The following is a 12,077-nucleotide window of genomic DNA, read 5'->3' as shown; positions in this document are numbered from 1 at the left end:
TCAGGACATAACTTGTAATTTGTAAAAATTACATGGATAGGTTAAAGCTACGAACGGTGATCATGCAAAAAAAGTGAGAATTCTAGATGAATTAAAAACTTATAGTTTTGATCCTATTTTCAAAGCATTTATTTTCTAATCAACAAAAGTAAATACATATAGTTGACCACAAGTGAAATGGACCATCTTGCCTCTTACCAGTTGAAGAGTGAATATATCCCTGAATCATGCAGGGTCATTTTTTTCAATTTCCAAACTGTATATGCCAAGACTCTCCGGTACCGGAAACTGTCATCAACTCTTCCAGCACACTAACTGGAGTGTTCTCAACATTACTTGACATTAATAAGGGAGAAAGGAAAGCATTTGAAACAGCAGACAGTCATTGCTGTAAAATCTCAATCCATTTTACTAACAGACCAACAAAATATTGAGCTCCATGCAATTACACCCTCATACAGAGCAACTGATGCAACATGAATCTATTTTCACTGGCATTGACTGTATCCAGAGACATATGCCAGGCCTGCTCAGAACCCAAGAAAATCTCAAACACTGACATACACCCAGGTTCCTGCTCTCTACTCTGATGTATACTTACTTATAGTTCCACCTACTTCAGGTCCATATTAGGTCCTTAGCTCTCTTTGTGCATTTATTATTTTATTACAAACCTATAAAATCAGATTTTACCAAGAACAACTAAAGTAAAACCCAATTGACTGATTTTTTTGTAATGTCTTTGAACATTTGACTCTAGTTTAGGTTGGGAGATTACTTTTACTTTAGATTGCAGACTTCTAATTATAATAAAACCTTTTTGTCAAACTTATTTTAGTTCTTTTCAAAAATAGAATTCAAAGTCTGCATTAGTCTCTCCTAAGCTGTAACTAAAGACTTCTATGATCTGTGATGAATATCTATCTTTTTTGACATTAAAATCTGGTCCCAGTTTATTTGATAGCTACCACACAGTCATGTGATTTGTTGTACTGAAATAAAATTTGAAACCATGCTTTAATTTTTTATAATTAAAATTAATAACTGACTTTCATTTTCTCCTCATTTTGATATTAAAGTGCATTTTTTTTTTTTGGAGTTGGAGTCTTTCACTCTATCGCCCAGGCTGGAGTGCAGTGGTACACTCACAGCAACCGCAGCCTTGACCTGCTGGGCTCAGGTGATCCTTCCGTCTCAACCTTCCAAGTAGCTGGAACTACAGGCACGCGCCACACACCTGGCTCATTTTTTAATTTATTGTAGAGATGAGGTTTCACCAAGTTGCCCACTGGTCTCAAACTCATGGACTCAGGCAATCCTCTCACCTCGGTCTCCCAAAATGCTGGGATTAGAGGCGTGAGCCCTGCGCCCAGCCAAGCACATTAAATTTTGTTTGCAGTCTATTCTACTGGTGCATTATGTTTTTAAGGGCTAATAATTGATCCTTGCATGATTTAGAGTATAGTATCCAGAGTTTAAAAAACTATTTAATGTATTCAATGGACAGACCACATCTTTTAGCTAGCTCATAAATTAATATCATTGGTCACAAAGGAAAGTGGTCAAAGGAATGTGGATATCTCAGTAATAGCTATTACTGGGAAAACAGTCTTAGACTCATGGCATTTGGATGTAGATCAGTTGTGCCATTTTTTGGTTCAAAGTAAACCACATTTTATTAGTTGACAAGTTTAGATATACTTTAAGAACCCATCTTGCTAATGTGCCTGGATATGTGTAGCATATTCCTACCTAGGAATCTCATTCTTACATTCTACCTGCAAAGCCAAGTAGCAGAAGTAGTTGTCATTAATTCCTTTTTCAAAGGACCAATTCATTATGATTAACATTTATTGTCACCATTTAGAGAAAAAGTTTCTGAAATGCAGAAAGTAGAACAAACTTGGTTTTCTATCTGAGTTCATACAATCAGTTCACAAACTGGATCTTAAATAGCACTAGGCAATTTTCATAGTTTAAAGAGAGGAGATGGTAAATCTGGTTTATCATGTTCATATAATTCTTTCAGAAACGTGAGGAAATGTGAGGACCACTGTGAATCGAACAATAATCATAAAATTAGGAACAAAAGAATCAGACAGAACAAAGCTTTTTTTTTTTCTTTTTTTCTCTTTCTTTTTTAGGATTCTAAATCACATACAAAACATTTGTTCTGCTCCAGCTCTTTGTGAACTAATTGGCTCTCCTGGAGGGATAGGTAATTGTACCTGACTACACAAGCTGTCCCGAAGCTCCCTTGGAAAGCTCCAGTAAGCTTCTAGTGTTAGCAGCCATCAAGGATTTCACAGGTCAGGCATCGGATCGATACAGCTAAAAGCAGCAGGGACTGTAATGTCGACAGCAGGTTTCAGAAAGCGCTGCAAGTGCCAGTTTGTTCCTCTTCATGCAGAAGCTCAAGACAGCTTAATTAACCCTTGGAAAATACAATTTATCCAGAGGCTCGGCAGGTCCCTACTAGGCCTTATTGGTGAACTGATAGGAGAGATACTGTAGCTGGCAGCGCTGAATTCCCATTTCCCCCTTTAATGCTATTTCAGTTAGGATGCAAAGAAAACATGGTTTTCGGTGGATATGTTCCTCCTGTCCTGAAGAGCAGGCGATAGGAGGCAGCCTTAGAGGGGGGTTTGTTAGAACTCACTTGTGACTTTGGCAGGAGCAAGGCCGAGACTCAGCATTGATCCTCTGAGCCCTGGGGTGAGGAATCAGGGTGTGTGTGCATGGGTTTGTGTGTGTGTGAATTAGATGTGTGAGGGAGGGGGTGTGTGTGTGTGTGTGTGTGTGTGTGTGTGTGTGTGTGTGTGATGGGAGTGGGGAGAAGAAAAGCAAAGGTATTTTTCTCTTTGTCACTGATATAAATACTTTCTTGCCCTTGTGTAACGATGTTCTTTAATTAGTTGTCTATGTTTCATGTCTATCCTACACAACCAAGAAAAGTGCAGATCTAAATTTTTTTTAATATTTGATTTTGGAAGACAAAGCACCAGCCAGAGGAAACAATCAGAAAGAAGTTCATTTTTCATATGTCATACTCAAACTCTCCCATCCAGAGTTACCCACCATGCCATGCGTCTTTCCTCCTTAATACAGTTTTCCCACACGAAGGCAAGCTGCTGAGGAGACATAAATAAAGCAAGCCAGATACAGAAAATATTTGAAGTTAGTGGGGCTTGAGGAATTGTGGACACATGAGTGGTCTTCTGCATTCACTTAAGTGGATTGTTTCTACTTGTATTTGCATTCACATTCACATTCACATTAGCCATATTTTTAATTTGTATCATTTCAATTAATTCATATAAAAGTATTTTCCTAAGTTCATATCTGTGGCCATTAGTGAGGGTTCATGGTGTTCAGGTTCCAGAACAGTGAACTCTTGCACGGATGCAAAGTGGATAGATGCCACCTCTTTTCGACTGACTCATTTTCATTTATGAGAAGAAGCAAAGTAGATTGAAGTGGAAGAAATAAAATTAAATACAGATTAAATGTGCATAGGAGGGTGATATATTTTAGATGAGGATACAGCCATAATCTTTTTAAAAATAATTGATAACAAATGTGATACACACAAAGTAAAAACAATCGTTATCAGATGGGAGGTAAAAACCCTGCCCTCCTCTTCATAACCACTCTTCCTTTCCAGAGGAGCAAAATGTAACTATTTCTGTTACTCTTCTATTAAGTGTCAGCATGTATTAATCAACAAATGTGTACTGAGCAGTTACTATATGCCAGACATTGTTTTAGACCCTGGTGACATATCAATTAAAACAAATAGAAACAAGGACTGCATCAAAGAGTTTACTTCTTAGTGTGAATAGAAAAAAGACAAAGAAATAAAAATACATATATAATCTCTCAGGAAGTGATAGAAAGAAATGTCAAACAAGGTAAAAATAAAGTTGGATTTCTATCATTATCATTAACACAGCTAAAGGAAGTTTCTCTAAAAATGTAGCATGTGATGAAAATTGGAAACAAAAAAGTAATATTCCATGAAGACATCTGGAAGAAGAGCTGTCCAGGCAGGAGCAGCACTTTCCCTGAGGTGCAAGTTCCCTGAGGTGAGAGTGTGCTTGGTCTGACCTCAACAGAGCAAGGAGGGCTTTGTGGTTGAAACAAAGTGAGAACAGAAAGATAAGGCAGGACATTAAGTGCCAGATAAAGTCAGGGCCACATACTGTAAGTCTTTATAGGCATTGCCAAGGTCATGCAGCCAGTAAGTGTAAAGTTGGGATTTAAACAGAAGACTAACTGCATACTATTAACCACCATGTTGTATGATCCCTGCAAACTGGAGTTTTGCTTTACACATTATTTGTGGTTACCTATGTTCTCTCTCTGCACCTTCCCATTATTAATCTGATTAATTAATAGTTGACTGTAATTCCAAATTAACAGGCATATGAACTGATCAATAAGGATGCCTTTATCTCTACTTGAAAATAACATCAGTACTTTCCAGTTGATATAGAAAGCAGTGACAGAGACCCAATCAAGAATTACGTATGTCCAATAACACTTCCAAAGGCTGAGTACCTACATAGCCCACGACTAGTGACATTAGATAGAACCTCAGAGACTAACTAGTCCGCATTCTTCATCCTATAACCAAGGAAAGGAAGGCCCAGAGTAGTTGCTATTTTCCTTTTTAAATTCAGAAAAGTAAACTCCTTGAAAGATTATTAGTGACTAGGAACTATGATCTTCTACCTTAGTGGCTGGCAGTTACCTTCTCTTTCATTTCTGACCAACTGTTCCAATCCTCTCCTTCCAACCTTTAGTTCTGATATCATCTTGTTCACATTTATGCACTTTTAAAATTTCTTATGGGAGAGATGAGAAAAAAAGATGGGAAATTTACATCTATGTCTATGGAATTTCACTTTATTTCTAAGCACTGGTGCTTTGAAGTTCAACAAAATGGCAGAAAAGTGAATGGGAGGAGAGGGGAGGCAGCATGGGACAAAAAGCACAACCCAAACTCATAGTGGTTATCAGCTTGCCACAGGATTTTTGAGCAAGTCGTTTAATCCTTGCTAAACCTTAGTTTCCTCATCTTCAAATTGAGTTTGAATAGATAATCTCAAAGTCTCTGGCAGCGTTAGAGGTTTTAGAGTCATGCCATCAAAGAGCCAGTACCTAGAAGTCACAGCTAGTCCCCCAAAGACTTACACCAATCCATTACTGCTGAAATTTCTGTACATTTCATACAGCCACCATTCACATTGCAGCATGTACTCCTAATTAGCATTTTATTAAAGCTCAGCTCATGTGCCTGTAGTCTGTTTTTCAAGATGACTTAAAAGAAATCAGAATTTGTGTGCTATTCATTCCCTCTCAAAAGCATATTTTCAAGATGTAGTTAGGCAGTAGTACTTTTCCAGAGCATAATTGTATCCTAATGTAAAAACTGCAAATATATTTCTTTTTCCATATTTGGCAAATCCTTAAATGACCTCATATCTTAGCATCATTATATAATACACAAAGGAAGATGCATCTTATGTGAACTTATACACATAAATAGGATTTTTAAAAAATTCTTGACACATTTCCATATGCTGTATGCTTTTTGTGGATTATGAAAGCACAGAAGATTAATACACTGACTGAAGTTTGAGAATTTCTTAACATTATCTGAATTTCTACAGCATCCACTCCATTTCATCACACATTCAAATTTTAGTCCCATTAACGATGTCTTCAGAATATTTATGTGTTGACTGCATTTGAACAAAATTTTTTATATTTTCTCTTAAAATCAATCAATAATAATACCTGCATCACAAAGATGAGAGAATACTAGATTTATTGACTGATGCTGCATATTTATATTACAGTTATTGCGATGTTTTTATGATCAAACTAGAAATAACAGAATAAGCAAATACATCTGTTTGTTTAGTGACATTCACAATATAATCTTTAGTGTTCTAAGAACCATTTAAACTATCATGATGCCATATAAAATAGCTACTCCTATCTTTCTTCAGTTCTTACCTGGTTTCATTTTTCTTCTTAAGCTCATTTCTATCTGAAAGTATGCTATAAATAAACGGTTGACCCGGGCATAACACAAGAGTTAGAGGGCCAACCCTCTATACAGTTGAAAACCCACAAATAACTTTTGAATCCCCCCAAAATTAACTATTAATAACTACTGTTGACCAGAAGCCTTACTGATAACATAAACAGTCATTTAACACATATTTTGTATGTTACATGTATTATAGGTTATAGTCTTACAATAAAGTAAGCGAGAGAAAAAAAATGTTAATAAGAGAAAATATATTCACTATTTATTAAGTGGAAATGGGTCATCATAAAGGTCTTTACTCTCATTATCTTCATGTTCAGTAGGCAGAAGAGGAGGAGTAAGAGGAGGAGTTGGTCTTGCTATCTCAGAGGTGGCAGAAGTAAAAGAGGTGGGAGAGGAGAAAAGAAAGGCAAGCACATTCCATGTAACTTATTGAAAGAAATCCACATAGAAGTGGACCCATGTGACCGGGTTCAGTGGCTCAGCCTGTAATCCCAGCACTTTGGGAGGCTGAGATTAGTGGATTGCCTGAGCCCAGCCCAGACAACTTGGCAAGACCTCATCTCTACAATAAACCAAAAATTAGCCTGGCGTGGTAATGTGCACCTGTAGTTCAGCTACTTGGAAGGCTGAGGCGGAAGGATCGCTGGAGCCCAGCAAATCGATGCTGGGGTGGCCATGCACATGCCACTGCACTCCAGACTGGGCAACAAAGTAAGACTCCAACTCAAAAAAAAAGAAGTGGACCCATGCAGTTCAAACCCATGTTGTTCAAGGGCATGCTGTACATTCATACTTGGGTTTTCTTTATTTTATTTTATTTTATTTTTTGATTTTATAGACAGGTGCAGTTCAGGGTCAGGTATACAAATGTTCATTGTGTAGGTAACATTTGGGCCTCATTTTGGTCCCCACTTCACCTGGTTTGAGATCAGGTACCCTTACTGATGAGGTGTGCCCCCTGCTCCTCTGGCAGTTTCCCACTATTGCCAATCCCTTTCTTAAAGTATTTTGATAATGTTTAAGGTCCCCTAATGAGTGAGAACATGTGGTATTCAGTTCTTTGCATACTGTCACTATAATGTGAGTTAGATAAAGGTAGAAAGCTTGACTGTTAATCACTGTATCTGTGGCACTCAGAAAATCATTGAGCACATAGCAGATGCAAAGTACCTACTTGTTGAACACACAAATGAACTTCGGACCATTCATATGTGTTTGTGAATGCATACACATAGCATTAAGTTGAGACATTATGTACATATCCAATCATAGGTATGTAGTATATTATTTAGCCCTATTATATCTTGAAAATTAATAATTATAGCAATATAGCAGACTGACAAATATTAGATTGGGCATTTGAATAGTCATCTTAAAGAAATTGAAGGCCTCCACAGCTAAAGGTGAGACCCAGAGATATTATCTCTCCAGGCTCTTTCAAAACAAACTTTAATGGGAAAAAAAAATCCCAATCTGTTATAACAACACATTCAAGAAATATGATGTGTCAAGAGAACAGAAATAGAAGGCAATAGAAGTATAGAAAACTAGGAAACAGAAATCTGCAAGTCAGTAGTGTACCAGTCAGCAATGTATAAGAACCAGAGCAATTGGGGCACCAGAGAGGTAAAACACGGCTGCTTTGGCAGGTCTCTCTTACTACCATACATCTCGGCTCTAGTTTTTGATCTTGGGGAGCAGTGTTTTGATTACAAATTGGCTCATCAGGTTTCTTGGTAAGGGGAAGTGGCTTTTTGTGTTTAGCAAATACCGCCATTACCCTCTCAAGAAAGGGTGTCTCTCATTACAAATTAATGAACTGTATCTCTGATTTAAACATGACCTTTATTAGTATAAGTTCATCCATGAGAGACTACTCCGCTCTCAGTATATGACAATATTCATTTCTTGAGATTCTGAGGCTAAGGTTCAGACCTTGGACTGAAGTGATCCAACACAGAGATTCTGTCAGTATTTAATAGCCAGACTTAGTCTGGTGATACCCTTACATAATATACAAAAATGGATTCATTAATTAATGAAAATAGGTTTAGATACATGCACTATAGTTACACAGTTATTTATACCTCTACCACGGCCTACAATTTTTCACTCCTTTTTCACTATTTGCAAGTTATTTCAAGTTAAAACAATGAATATACATTCAGCAACTTTAAAATCTCCATCAGGCCAGGCTTGGTGCCTCAACCTGTAATCCCAGCACTTTGGGAGGCCGAGGCAAGTGGATTGCTGGAGTGCATGGATTCGAGACCCACCCAGGCAATTGGCGAGACCTTGTCTCTACAATAAATCAAAAATTAGCCAGGCATGGTAAAGCGCGCCTGTAGTTCCGGCTACCTGGAAGGCTGAGGTGGAGGGATTGCCGGAGCCCAGCAGATCGAGGCTGCGGTGGCCGGGAGCGTGCCACTGCACTAGTCTGGGCGACAGAGAGAGACTCCAACTCAAAAAATATATATATATATCCATCAGGATATAATCCTATGCTCACAGAGGATGGCAAGGAGTAAACCTGCTGCTGCTTCATAGATGCCACATAATTGCATCAGAGCAAGATGGTTTCTTACTCATAGTTCGACAAATGAACCACGTTGGTACTGTGGGTGCCCCTTGTCTCCCAAATCCCAAGGGTATTGTGATGGACCAGATGGGGCTCCCCTTTCCTCCCAAGTCACATGGGTATTGTGATGGACCAGATAGATGATTTGCACACAATGGGTTGGGTTACAGGTGAGACAAACAGGATCAAGAAATTTGCACTTTCTGTAGCATGTAGCAAACAAGCCAGTAGTCACATTGTGATCACTTTGACCAACTTAGTTTTTCTACATTAACCAGCTCTAGAATTTGCTTAGTGTCATGAGACAGAGACAAGACGGAAGTATAGAGATATATAAGGTAATAGGTTGTTGTGATTTTCTTTTTATTTTTTGTACCCTCTAAGGACTTCCGTCTGGTTTGGTTCACTCAGCATATGCCTAGGCTCAAAATTAAAATTTTCTCCTGTTTTTTCATGGAGACAACACACATGAAATTCTGGAAGTTGCTTCTTCCATTATCTATTCAAATAATTATAGAAAGTAAATGTACAAAAGTTTTTCGGAGAAAATAAGGTAAAGAAATCAAGTTTTAATAATTCTGGAAGCTTAACAAAATGAAAATATAGATGAAAATAGTAAAATAAGAATAATAGTGATCCTCTGGAATTCTTTTTAAGACAAGATTACTAGTTTATTAGAATTGTTCAGATGAAAGTCATTCAACAAACTACAGAAATATTAAATGTGTACTGACTAATAAAAAATGTCCCAAAAGATTCATTTAACTAACTTTCTACTTATCCCAATAGAATGGTTAGTAGTCAACCAGATAACAATGGAAGTTACTGAGAATGACCAGATGATTGGCAGGAGATAGCCTAGAAGAAACGCTGCTGAAAGGAATTATATAGTCTATACTTGGAATTATAAAGTCTATACTTGGAATTCAGGGACTATACAGAAAATAGTTTTTCCATATTCACCTTAACTAAATAAATTACAACCTCAATTCTTCCACTAATATAAATGGTACTGTGTTGAGATAGATACTCTCATGTAGTTTGCATTATTCTTTTTAACACATCAGAAGGTTAAACCAACAATTCGCACGCCTGGTTTTTAATATTCAATACAAATTTAATAATCCTTAGGAAAAAAACAATGCTTTGTTTCCTTGTCAATCTCAGCTTCTAAAGCTTTTCAATAATTCAAAAAAGAGAGAGAGAGAATTAAAAATCTGGTCTGAAGCAGTTGATATAGTGGAAAGGAAACTGACCTACATTCTAGTGTTTGTTCTACCACCACCAAGGTAGAGAATGTAGGAAATATCTTCCCTGTACCTCAGGAACTTATCTAGAAGAAGGAGACCTGGGATAGATGATCTGTATAGTGACCTTCAGTTCTAAAATTCTATGATAAATATCATATTAAATAAATAAAAATATGTACCCTAACTAGGAATGGGATTGAAAGATAATGATTTAGGATATTTGGAATAAATGTTTCCTAACTCAATTAAATAATAACTCACTATAATATAGACAAAGTAGATAACTCACTTAAATCATAATTGAACTTTAGAATGTTTTTGCATATAACAGACAAATTGGCAGAGCAAGTGTAAAAAATAGAACATATTTTAATTCGTAATAATTGAGTCTTTAATTCTTTATATATTAAAAATGCAAACCAATCTCAAATATTTGCCAATTAAATGTGCATATATTTGGGCATTATATACATATTTCCTTCTCAACAGAAAAATGCTAATTTTGAATTCAGGAATGTTATTGAGTGAAAGTACCAGAAAATCCATCTCCTGAATTCATTTTAAGAAGTTAATACCAAAATAACTTTTAAATAGTTAGAGAATTTTAGTAGTTTTAATAGTTAGAGAATGTTTGTTTATTTAACAAAAAATTACATCATATGGATATCAAGAAGCTATCCATTCAGTATATATAACAGTTTTCTGAGATAGTAACATCATCTTTCACATAATTAATTATGTTTCTCATCTATTATGAGTATGGTAGGTCAAGAGTCTGAGGAGTTACCCAGTTTAAACAGATCTTCCATAACCTTCATGGTATTCAGCTACCATACAAGGAACAAGGAGATGGAATCCTTCTCTTAAGCAGCAAATAAATCAATATAACTGCTAGGGATTCATTCCCTAAAATAAAGTTGTCTTAGAAGTAGTATATAAGTGGGCATGTGTTCCAGGAAGAAATTTTCACTCTTTTTAAAGAGAAAAGACCCCCTAGGACTAGAAAACCTTAGGAATGGAGTATGCTTAGCGGTAGTCTTTTACTGATCATAATAGACAACAGATTAACACATTTTCCCAAGAAATTGCTTCCTCATCTTCAAAGACAGTAAAATGAGCTATGATGGCCATAAGGAATCCTATTTCACTTCAAAAAAAAGGAAAGTTGATGACAAACATAAGATAAGGAATAAGATAAGATGCCTAGCTCCCTCAATCCCACCCTCCAAAAAACCTGACTGAATATAAATATTGTCTCTTCACAGTGTTTGTTCTGATGGTTTCACAGCATCAAACTTGTTCCTCTCATCTGCCCCACACCCAGCTATAACCTTGTAGGTTTTTTAGCATTGCATGAATTCTTTAGCAATCAACCTTTGATAAATACCTGTTAAAAAGTGAGAATGAGGCCAGGCATGCTGGCTAAACCCTGTAATCCCAGCAATTTGGGAGGCCGAGGCGAGAGGATTGCCTGAACCCAGGGTTCGAGACCAACCTGGGCAACTTGGTGAGACCTTGTCTCTACAACATATCAAAATATTAGCCAGGCATGTAGTTCCGGCTACTTGGAAGACTGAGGCAGAAGGATCGCCTGACCCTCGACGCTGGGGTGGCCATGAGCGTGCCACTGAACACCAGCTTGGGCAACAGTGTAAGTAAGACTCTAACTCAAAAAAAAAAAAGAAAGAAAGAAAATGAAAATGAGACTAAAGATTTGGTTTATGTTGATAATAGTTGTAATGGATTAAAAGGAAATTAGGAAAAAAAAAATCTACCTATTCTGAATGTTTCCCAACAGGAAACAACACATTTTTTCATTCAAGGATGAGCCAGAAAACAACAAATACAGGACTTAAAATTAACACAAAAGAAAGGAAAAAAATGTCCTAGCATGTAAAAGAATGTCATCTCCATACAAGTAGAGCTTACCATACTGAGATAAATTATACATGAGACCAGATTAAATAATAAACAAGGATTAAAATGAGAAGGGAAGAAAATATTATAGGATTGCCCCCAAAATAAAACTGCAGTAGCTAAATCTCAGATGCATCAAAAAAGCCAACCAGAAACCGTAAAAAAAAAAAAAAAAAGTTGAATTATCTATGTACAGAACAGATATGAAAATATTACTAGTATGCTGAAGAAAAAAATAAAGTGACGTAAATCATAAAAAAAATAATCA

The sequence above is a fragment of the Carlito syrichta genome, unplaced genomic scaffold (assembly GCF_000164805.1).
Source record: "Carlito syrichta isolate Samal-C Ts95f unplaced genomic scaffold, Tarsius_syrichta-2.0.1 Scaffold302096, whole genome shotgun sequence".
In the NCBI taxonomy this organism is placed as follows: Eukaryota; Metazoa; Chordata; class Mammalia; order Primates; family Tarsiidae; genus Carlito; species Carlito syrichta.
Note: the sequence above shows the minus strand (reverse complement) of the source record.